Raw genomic sequence first — 7,961 nt, forward strand, 5'->3', positions numbered from 1 at the left:
GTGTGTGAGAGAGAGAGAGAGAGAGAGAGAGGAGAAAGAGTCTGTTTCTACGCTTGACTGAGTAGGCAACATACTTCAAGCATACAAATTCAGAAACGCTATGAACGATCATCTACAAAGGAATCTACTAATCAGGATTTCTCTATGTAATTTTGCAAAAGCTGTTTGATGAATCATGCAATTGCAAATGGTAATTTCATTGGGAATTGATGGTATGCCCTCCATAGCCTATACATTTGGAGGGGAAAAAACAACTAAAAACATAATCTGCTATGATGCTGTGGTGTTCATACGAAGCCTCATTTGTCATCCTTAAAATGAAATACTGAGAGGCAAAACTGCCTACAGTATTCATTCATCATGTTTCTAAACCTGATAATACCCTTCAATACTGTATAGCTCCCTGCACTGTTCAGACAGAATGCCCCCTGCTGGTCTATCTGACCTCACTTCCCACATACGGGGTCATAGCTGAGTGCCTATCGCCTGATCGGTATTGAGGCTGTGCAGTGTGTCAGGTGACAGATGACGGTGTGAGTCAACAGGCACCACGGTAAGTGTTGTTTCTTAAACATTCTTTTTATTTAGACCTCTGACTTCAGCGGGGGCGGGGTGTCAGTGAAGTCAAAGTCGCCTAAAAGGCTGTGGTCACTTTGAAAAAAGCAGAAATAACGTGTTACCGCGGCAGATGGCATCAACAGTCGCGGACAGAGCCGTGGGGGCCGTCGTTGGAGCGGCAGTGTCGGACGCCGCAGGTACGGAATGAGAATACCCACGTCGATCGCCATTACCACTGATATCAAACAGATCCGCTTTTCTATTCCGTTCTGTTAAAGTCTCTCGGCCTCTAGAAGAACGCCATGGCTCGCTAGTGAGAATCAGCCAGGGACATCTGCACATCTGCTGCCTGTGATAGGAGCCTGGAGGGCGTTGCCTGTCTCTGGGTTGTGTTAGTCTCACCAGAGTTACACAACTTGTAATGATGACATTCTCTCTTCTACAAGAGCAATATGGTGATGTGATGGTGGACAGTCAGAAGCAAGATACTCTATACTGTCAACATGACCAACACTACGATTCAATCGTTTTTTGGGGTGGTGTGAGCCTGTCTTATTGCTTTGCTTTTATCCTAGACCAGAAACATATGAGTTTACCAGAGAGTCCCTTCAGAAAGAGGAGTAGCCTAAATTACCTCTCAACTGTCATGACAGCCGTTGGACTATCTACGCTCACACACACACACACGTTCAGAGCTAAATAACTCGACAAAGAACGACTCACTCTGCCAATCATATCCTGAACCCGACTATCCTCGACACAGGAACTGAAGTGTGTTATTAGTTTGCTGGCTCGAACACAAGCTTATATATATATATATCGTTCCAGTAATCCTGTGTGTGTCTCTCCTGTGTGTACTCCACCCATGCAGCTCAGCCCATGCACTGGATCTACAACCCGGCCCGCCTCCGGGAGCTTCTGGCTGATGTGGAGCCGTGTCCGGAGTTCCACCCTCAGTCCGTCAACCCCTTCTACCGCAGGACGACGGGGGAGCAGACCTGCTACGGAGACCAGGCCTACGTGCTGCTGGAGTCATTAAGTGAATGCGGAGGTAGATGTTAGACCACCTAGTAGTGGGCCCTCGTTAAAAAAGAGCTTGTTTTGTTTTTGTATACAAGAACAAAAAACTGTTCTGAGGTAATTTAGTTAGATCTGTTTGTCGCTAAATCGCTAACAGGTAAACTGCTGTTTTGGTTCACCGCCAGATGTGAATGTGGAAGACTTGACCAAGCGCATCTACAAGTTCTTTGGCAAAGGAACCGTGTACGACCTCCCCATCAACGACCCCTACAGGAAGAAGGATGGTAGGTTATCTTTGACTGGCCTATGGGGTTTCAGCCTGCCCTACGTGACCAATGGCAAGAGAGTGTTATGATATCAAACAGACCACACATCTGGCGCTTTGACAGGGCCTCTGTTTGGGTCCGATAACGCCATGCTCTGCTTTCGCTTAGTGGTTCAGGGGCGAGTTCCCTTGTAAAAAAAAAAAATCATGCTCCATAAAGTGATTCTTCCCTCTGGCTCAGCGTGCGAGCTAGGATGGTGGTTCTCGTCTGCTCATGGTCGTTCTGCTGTTAAGGAGCTGTTTAAGAGCATTCTGTTTTCCCCTTCTGCCAGAACTCTACTTTGAATTGTGGAGTCCGTTTAATCTCAAGGTTTTATCCCACATACTGTAGGGAGATCTGTACATCAATAAAAAAAAGTATGGCGAGGAATCAAGAATTGAATTGCTTTAGGAATGGATGGATGGATAGATGGATAGATGGATGGACTCACTGATGGATGGATTCACTGATTGATTGATTGATTGATTGAGTGATTGATTGATTGATTGATTGATTGATTGATTGATTGATTGATTGATTGGTTGATTGATTGATTGATTGTGTCCATTGATAGGTCCTAAACCCATCCTCCCCATTGTCGGGCCCTGGATGAACGCGAGCCTCAAGGCCTTCATCAGAAACGTGGACGCGGGCAAAGAGCAAACGGGTAACAACAGTGACCCCGCAAGCAGGACACAGAGAAAAGCTCTTGGCTCCTTTCACGTAGCATATGTGAACATATACAGATATGGTTCAATGACAATAAGCTGTCCCATGTCATTCAATACAACGTTGAGTGCCCCCTCAAATTCTTTTTTTTTCATAATCACAGGTTTATATATCCATGCGTAGACTGGCAGAAATATAACCACCCAGAAAAAATGACATTATTTTATTTTGAATACCACATTTTTGGAGAGAAAAAAACACTCACTGACATATACGTCATTGACCCATATATGAATAATGCTACGTGATGTTACACCGTTAAGAAAAAACACTCTTAAGTTCAACTCTCTCCCATCCACTAATCGTTTTATGGACATGACAAAGGACAATTGTGTTTCTATTTGAATTTGCTTTGCTTGATGAAATGTGTGTAGTGTTTTATTACCTTATTTAGTTGTTTGTGTATTGTACTATGTATGCTTTATCCTTTAACTCGGCTCTGCTGGAAATGAGGGTCTCCCTCAGTGGACTACGAGTGGAAATACAGGCTTGAAATGTCAGTCCGGGTGAGTTGAGGGGTCACGTGGGTTGTTTGTTTCAGGATGTGACACGGACTGTCAGATGGATGGGATCACCAAGCTGGCCCCAGTGGTGGCCATGTACGCCGGGAGGCCCGAGATGCTGGCCAAGGTGGAGACGACCACGCGCGTCACTCAGAACGATGACATGTGTGTGGCGGACACGCTGGCGGCAGCGAGGTAGGGCTGGCGGGAACCCGGAGATTTCCCCATGGCGATCGATTTCTCCCACAAGCCATGACTGTCCAGCCAATGTGTTGCCGTTATGAACAGTCTTAATGTGTGTGTGTGCGTGCGTGAGCGATGACGTCTTGTCTCTTTGAAAGGTTCCTGGAGCATTTCATTGTGAACGGCCCTGACCCCAACGTTCTGGACGTGGTGCTGGCCCAACTGAACGACCCAAAGAGGAGGAATCCCCAGGATTTGGACAGAGCTGTGATCGGTACGTCTACCCAACGCCCCTGTCTACCCAACGCCCCTCTGTCTACCCAATGCCCCTCTGTCTACCCAACGCCCCTCTGTCTACCCAACACCCCTCTGTCTAACACCACACCCAGGAAATACGCTAGGACATCCGCTATACAAACAGATGGAGATTGCAGAGTAATCATCTATAGCATCTACTGTTAAAGGATCAGTGTGTCGAATTTTGTGACAGAATTTTGTGTGGACCTGGCAGAAATGGAATGTAATATCCATAGGTATGTTTTAATTAGTGAGTCATCCCATGACAATCTGAATTATCTTTCGTTACCTTAGAATGAGCCCTTTCTATCTACATAGGGAGCGGGTCCTTCCACGGAGGCTGCCATGTTGCACCACATAATTGTATTCAGTTGGTTGCAATCTGCAACCTCACCACTAGATGCCGCCCACAATAACACACTGCACCTTTAAAATGAGAAAAGGTGAACCGTGAAAGTGTCAAGGAATGAAATATAAAGTGTACAGTTCTGTGTTCATTGTAAAGATAACTCTTATGGGAAGCGTTAAGATTTGTCGTTTCCTTCTCTCCCCTTCATCACGGCAGCCCACATCCAACAGGTTAAGGACAACCTGGGCAAGACGGCGAAGGAGCTCGTCCCCGCTGTGTTCGCAAACACGTGAGGTAGGTCTGCCCGCCAGCGCAGCTCTGGGTACCAGCGGGCTCCAGTCTGTCGACTTGGCAGGACAGCACACCCTCTCTGTCAGCATATCCGCTATTCCCGCTCCAAGAAGGAGCTCTCGCCCTCCCTCTCTCCTTTGATGCCGCAATTAATGAACCCCTCGCCCCCCCCCACACACACACATACACACACACACAGAAGCAGGGGAGCGACCTATTGAAGGGAAAACATGTGTTGAGACTCTGAGAAGGGGTTCTATAGGGGTGTAGTGGGTGGGTGGCTGGTACCGTTGGAGTTGCGGGGGGATAAAGCTCTCAATGGCCTCAGGTGAAGGCACTGATCTGAGTGCCACCCACATTCTGCATCCTGGAGGTCAAGCATTGTTTAGTCAGCTGTCAAATCTGCTCTCTGTGGTCAGACCCCTCCCATCACACAGAGAACAGATGGCAAGACCAGGACGCCCCTTTTGACCTTTAAACAAGCCCCGTGGTATCAACTGGTATCATCTTCGTTTTAACTGAGCACGCAAGCACTAACACACACGCACAGACACATACACTCATTCTCTGTGTCTTCCATCCGCAGCTGTGCCCGGCGCGTTCCAGGGAGCGCTGCACGCGGTCCTGACGCAGCGCGGCCTGGAGGAGGCGGTCAGGGCCACCATGCGCTGTGGGGGCTGCACCGCCAGTCGGGGGTCCTTCATCGGGGCCTGCTTCGGGGCCAAGGTGGGAACCCAACACCCCTCCCCTCCAAAAAAAAGAATAATTCCAAAATATGACAATATTACATCACATAGACCCTAGTTTATATCAGAACAGTTTGCTTATATTTTTGGAGACTACTCTGGTCTTTAGCATGGCACGTGTAAACTCCAGCTTTAAAGATTGTCCATTCATCACAGTCGTTTGTTCTGGTGGTAGGTCTTTGGGACTTTTTAAAGAGACAGTTTTAAAGAGAGAAAACTGCTGGTGTACTGTACAACATATACAACAAAGCAGTATGAAATCATCCTTTCTTTCTTTCTTCTCTCTTGGTCTCCTGTCCATCGTTGGCTCCTGCTTAACGAGTTTGACCTTGGATAGCTACTTGTTTAGAAGCTCACCACATTTCAGCCTTCATCTGTTCACTCGTGTTTTTCAGACGGGTCTCCAAGGAATCCCAGAGACTTGGAGGAGCAGAACCCTCAGATATCCTCTGCTGCTCCAACTCGCCAAGAAAGTTGTCAGCTCACACCAAGCCTGGCTTCGCTGGAACTAACTCATATAGCCTTCTAAGCAGCTTATTATATAATAAAATGTGCAGGTTAACCGATCTAACATGTAAAGGCCTATGGTAATGTAATTGGTTCTTAAAGGAGTAGTTTGGTATTTAGCATTATAAGCCCTATCATGAGATTATCTACGATCATACAACAGTCCATATCAAAAATGTTGACAGCACTCTTGAGATATTAGCACTCATTGCTCATGTCACAGCTGAGTACACTATGGATATAGTGTATTATAGTGTTTTATATATGCCCATAGAGATCCATTATATGGTTAGCTGTAACATGAGCACTAAGCACTAATATCTCAAGAGTGAATTCATTAGAATGTTTATATGGACCGTTGTATATGATCATAAATAACCTTATAACAGGGCTTATGATGCTAAATACCAAACTGCTCCTTTAATTAGTCCATTTCGTTACTGCATTTTAAAGACCATCTCTGGTCACAGTTGTATTAGGACAAACCAGTTTATGAAAGTTTCATTTTAAAGTGATTATTGACGAATGGAACTTGAACCTTTTTGTTTTGTCAAAGATGCACTGTGTAACAGGAAGGGACAGTCTGTGTGGCAAAATGAGTCAGATCTCTGACAATGCTGATTAAAAGAGGAAGGATGTATTTGTAAGAGAAGAATAAAACATCTCACCACAGTTCTAATGTTGTTAAAGCAAATTATTAATGCATCACTTTCCTTTAAAAAGAAAAAAAAAAAAGGTACCTGTGGCTATTGTTAGTGTTGAGAGTTTTAATAACCCCAGGCCAGGTTATAGAAACCGTAGCTAATTTAAAGAACAGAAATGTTTTTTTCTGAAGCAGAAGCGTATTTCAGCAGGTTTCAATACGAGCACTCCCAACACTACTGGCATGTGTTCCCCTGAAGTGAAAGAACAGACACGCAAAGATTAACAGAGCTGAAACGACAAACGGACAGCAACTTATCCCTCCCTCAGAGGACTGGTTCTGTTTCCCTTAAACTGCTGACTTCCATACAATCATGTTCTCAATGACTCCTCCAATGATTTAGAATAAGCTCTCGGTGTAAAGTGATGCCAATATCTTAATATGTTTGACATAGACGGCATTTGTGAAAAGAGCTTCATGATATGCTCTGTGTTGATTTACATGGATGGAGGTTTAAGATGTACTGAGCAGTGCTATGGACATTGCAATTGTAATAGTTCACTGAAAACTGTATGTTCCATTAAGTACATTGGAAATCCACAATTAGCGGCGGTCCAAATTTTGAGTATTGCTTGACTTAACATGATTAACATAAGTAGAGTTACAACTTGAGGTAATTATTATCCATTTGAGGGCAGGCAAATCATGTTGACAGTATTGCATTGATTTTAAAGTTGCAGTAGCACATTCCCAGTACCACTGACTTATGTCCCTCTACTGTAGCGATATCATAACATAATTACTTTGATAAAAATGTATTAATGCTTCACCTCAAAATGGATTCTTCAACTCCCATAAAGAAGTTAAGAGACAGGGGGAAATGCACACTGCCACAGAGCACAATAATCACATGCAACTGTACACAAAAATCCTCATGTCATCTCTAGAGGCGGCTTAGTCTTCCCATTTCCATTAGTTATGGGAGGAAGCCATTTGATCCCTTCTCACTCCCTTCCTCCCACACAGCAGGTACTGGGCTGTATTCAAGGTAATTACATCCAGACCTTGGAGAAGGTGTCCTGTTCTTCAAAGGCCTTATCCTCAAAGAGGCAGGACACGACAGGAGAGTCAATATTGTTATCCTGATGTATTTTGTCCCAGTCAGCTAGAACAGCTGCGATTAGATTTAAAGCCCCCGTCGAATATCTTATACTGTCAACTCATCTTTGTTATATTTGACAGGCGAAACCTTGATGCTTTCATTGTAGTCTGACTTTAAAGAGGCTGTGTCAAGCGCAATATGTTTTTCTCGTCTGGGTTCTCTCACGGTGGAGTAACAGTAGCCTACAGTTAGCTGTATAGTGAGCACAACTCACTTTCAAAAAAATTATAACCATTAGGGTCAGATTCCATTTGCAGAGCCTGAATGTTTAAATCATTTAGTGCAAGTTTTGAAAACAAACTTCGACAGCAACAGTAGCTACCGTTACAGCACGGGTTTAGTCCTACCTAGTAATGCTCTAAAAACAAGACTAAAAAGTGACTTCCACATGTGACTCAATCATACATTTCAACCACATATTTTCATGCTAAAAAAGCTCTCCCGTGTCTAGTAGCCTACGGTGGACCACATCTGTGGCAGATCACAACATTTTCTGTTCCTCCTGAACATCTTTCTCAGTTCTGTTCCGGGATGTTCTTGGCACCAAGTAGCATTCCGGCGTCCTTGGATGGTCTGCTGGGCGCTGGGTCGCAGTGGTCCTCCGCACCAGGTTGCACAAAGATAAAGCACGCTATTGGTCCATTCTGGGTCTGAGCTCCTCACTGCTA

General features: G+C 44.9%; 1 pseudogene across 1 annotated transcript; it reads left to right on the plus strand.

Moving 5' to 3' along the window:
- The first annotated feature begins 688 nt into the window (after positions 1-688).
- LOC311312841 (crystallin J1B-like) lies at positions 689-5,493 on the plus strand (annotated as a pseudogene). The gene is made up of 9 exons: positions 689-755; positions 1,430-1,609; positions 1,764-1,862; positions 2,458-2,550; positions 3,154-3,310; positions 3,457-3,572; positions 4,161-4,238; positions 4,822-4,961; positions 5,377-5,493. The product of its transcript is annotated as a crystallin J1B-like (transcript).
- The last annotated feature ends 2,468 nt before the right edge of the window (positions 5,494-7,961 follow it).

This window comes from Borostomias antarcticus, assembly GCF_949987555.1.
Source record: "Borostomias antarcticus genome assembly, chromosome: 9".
Classification (NCBI taxonomy): domain Eukaryota; kingdom Metazoa; phylum Chordata; class Actinopteri; order Stomiiformes; family Stomiidae; genus Borostomias; species Borostomias antarcticus.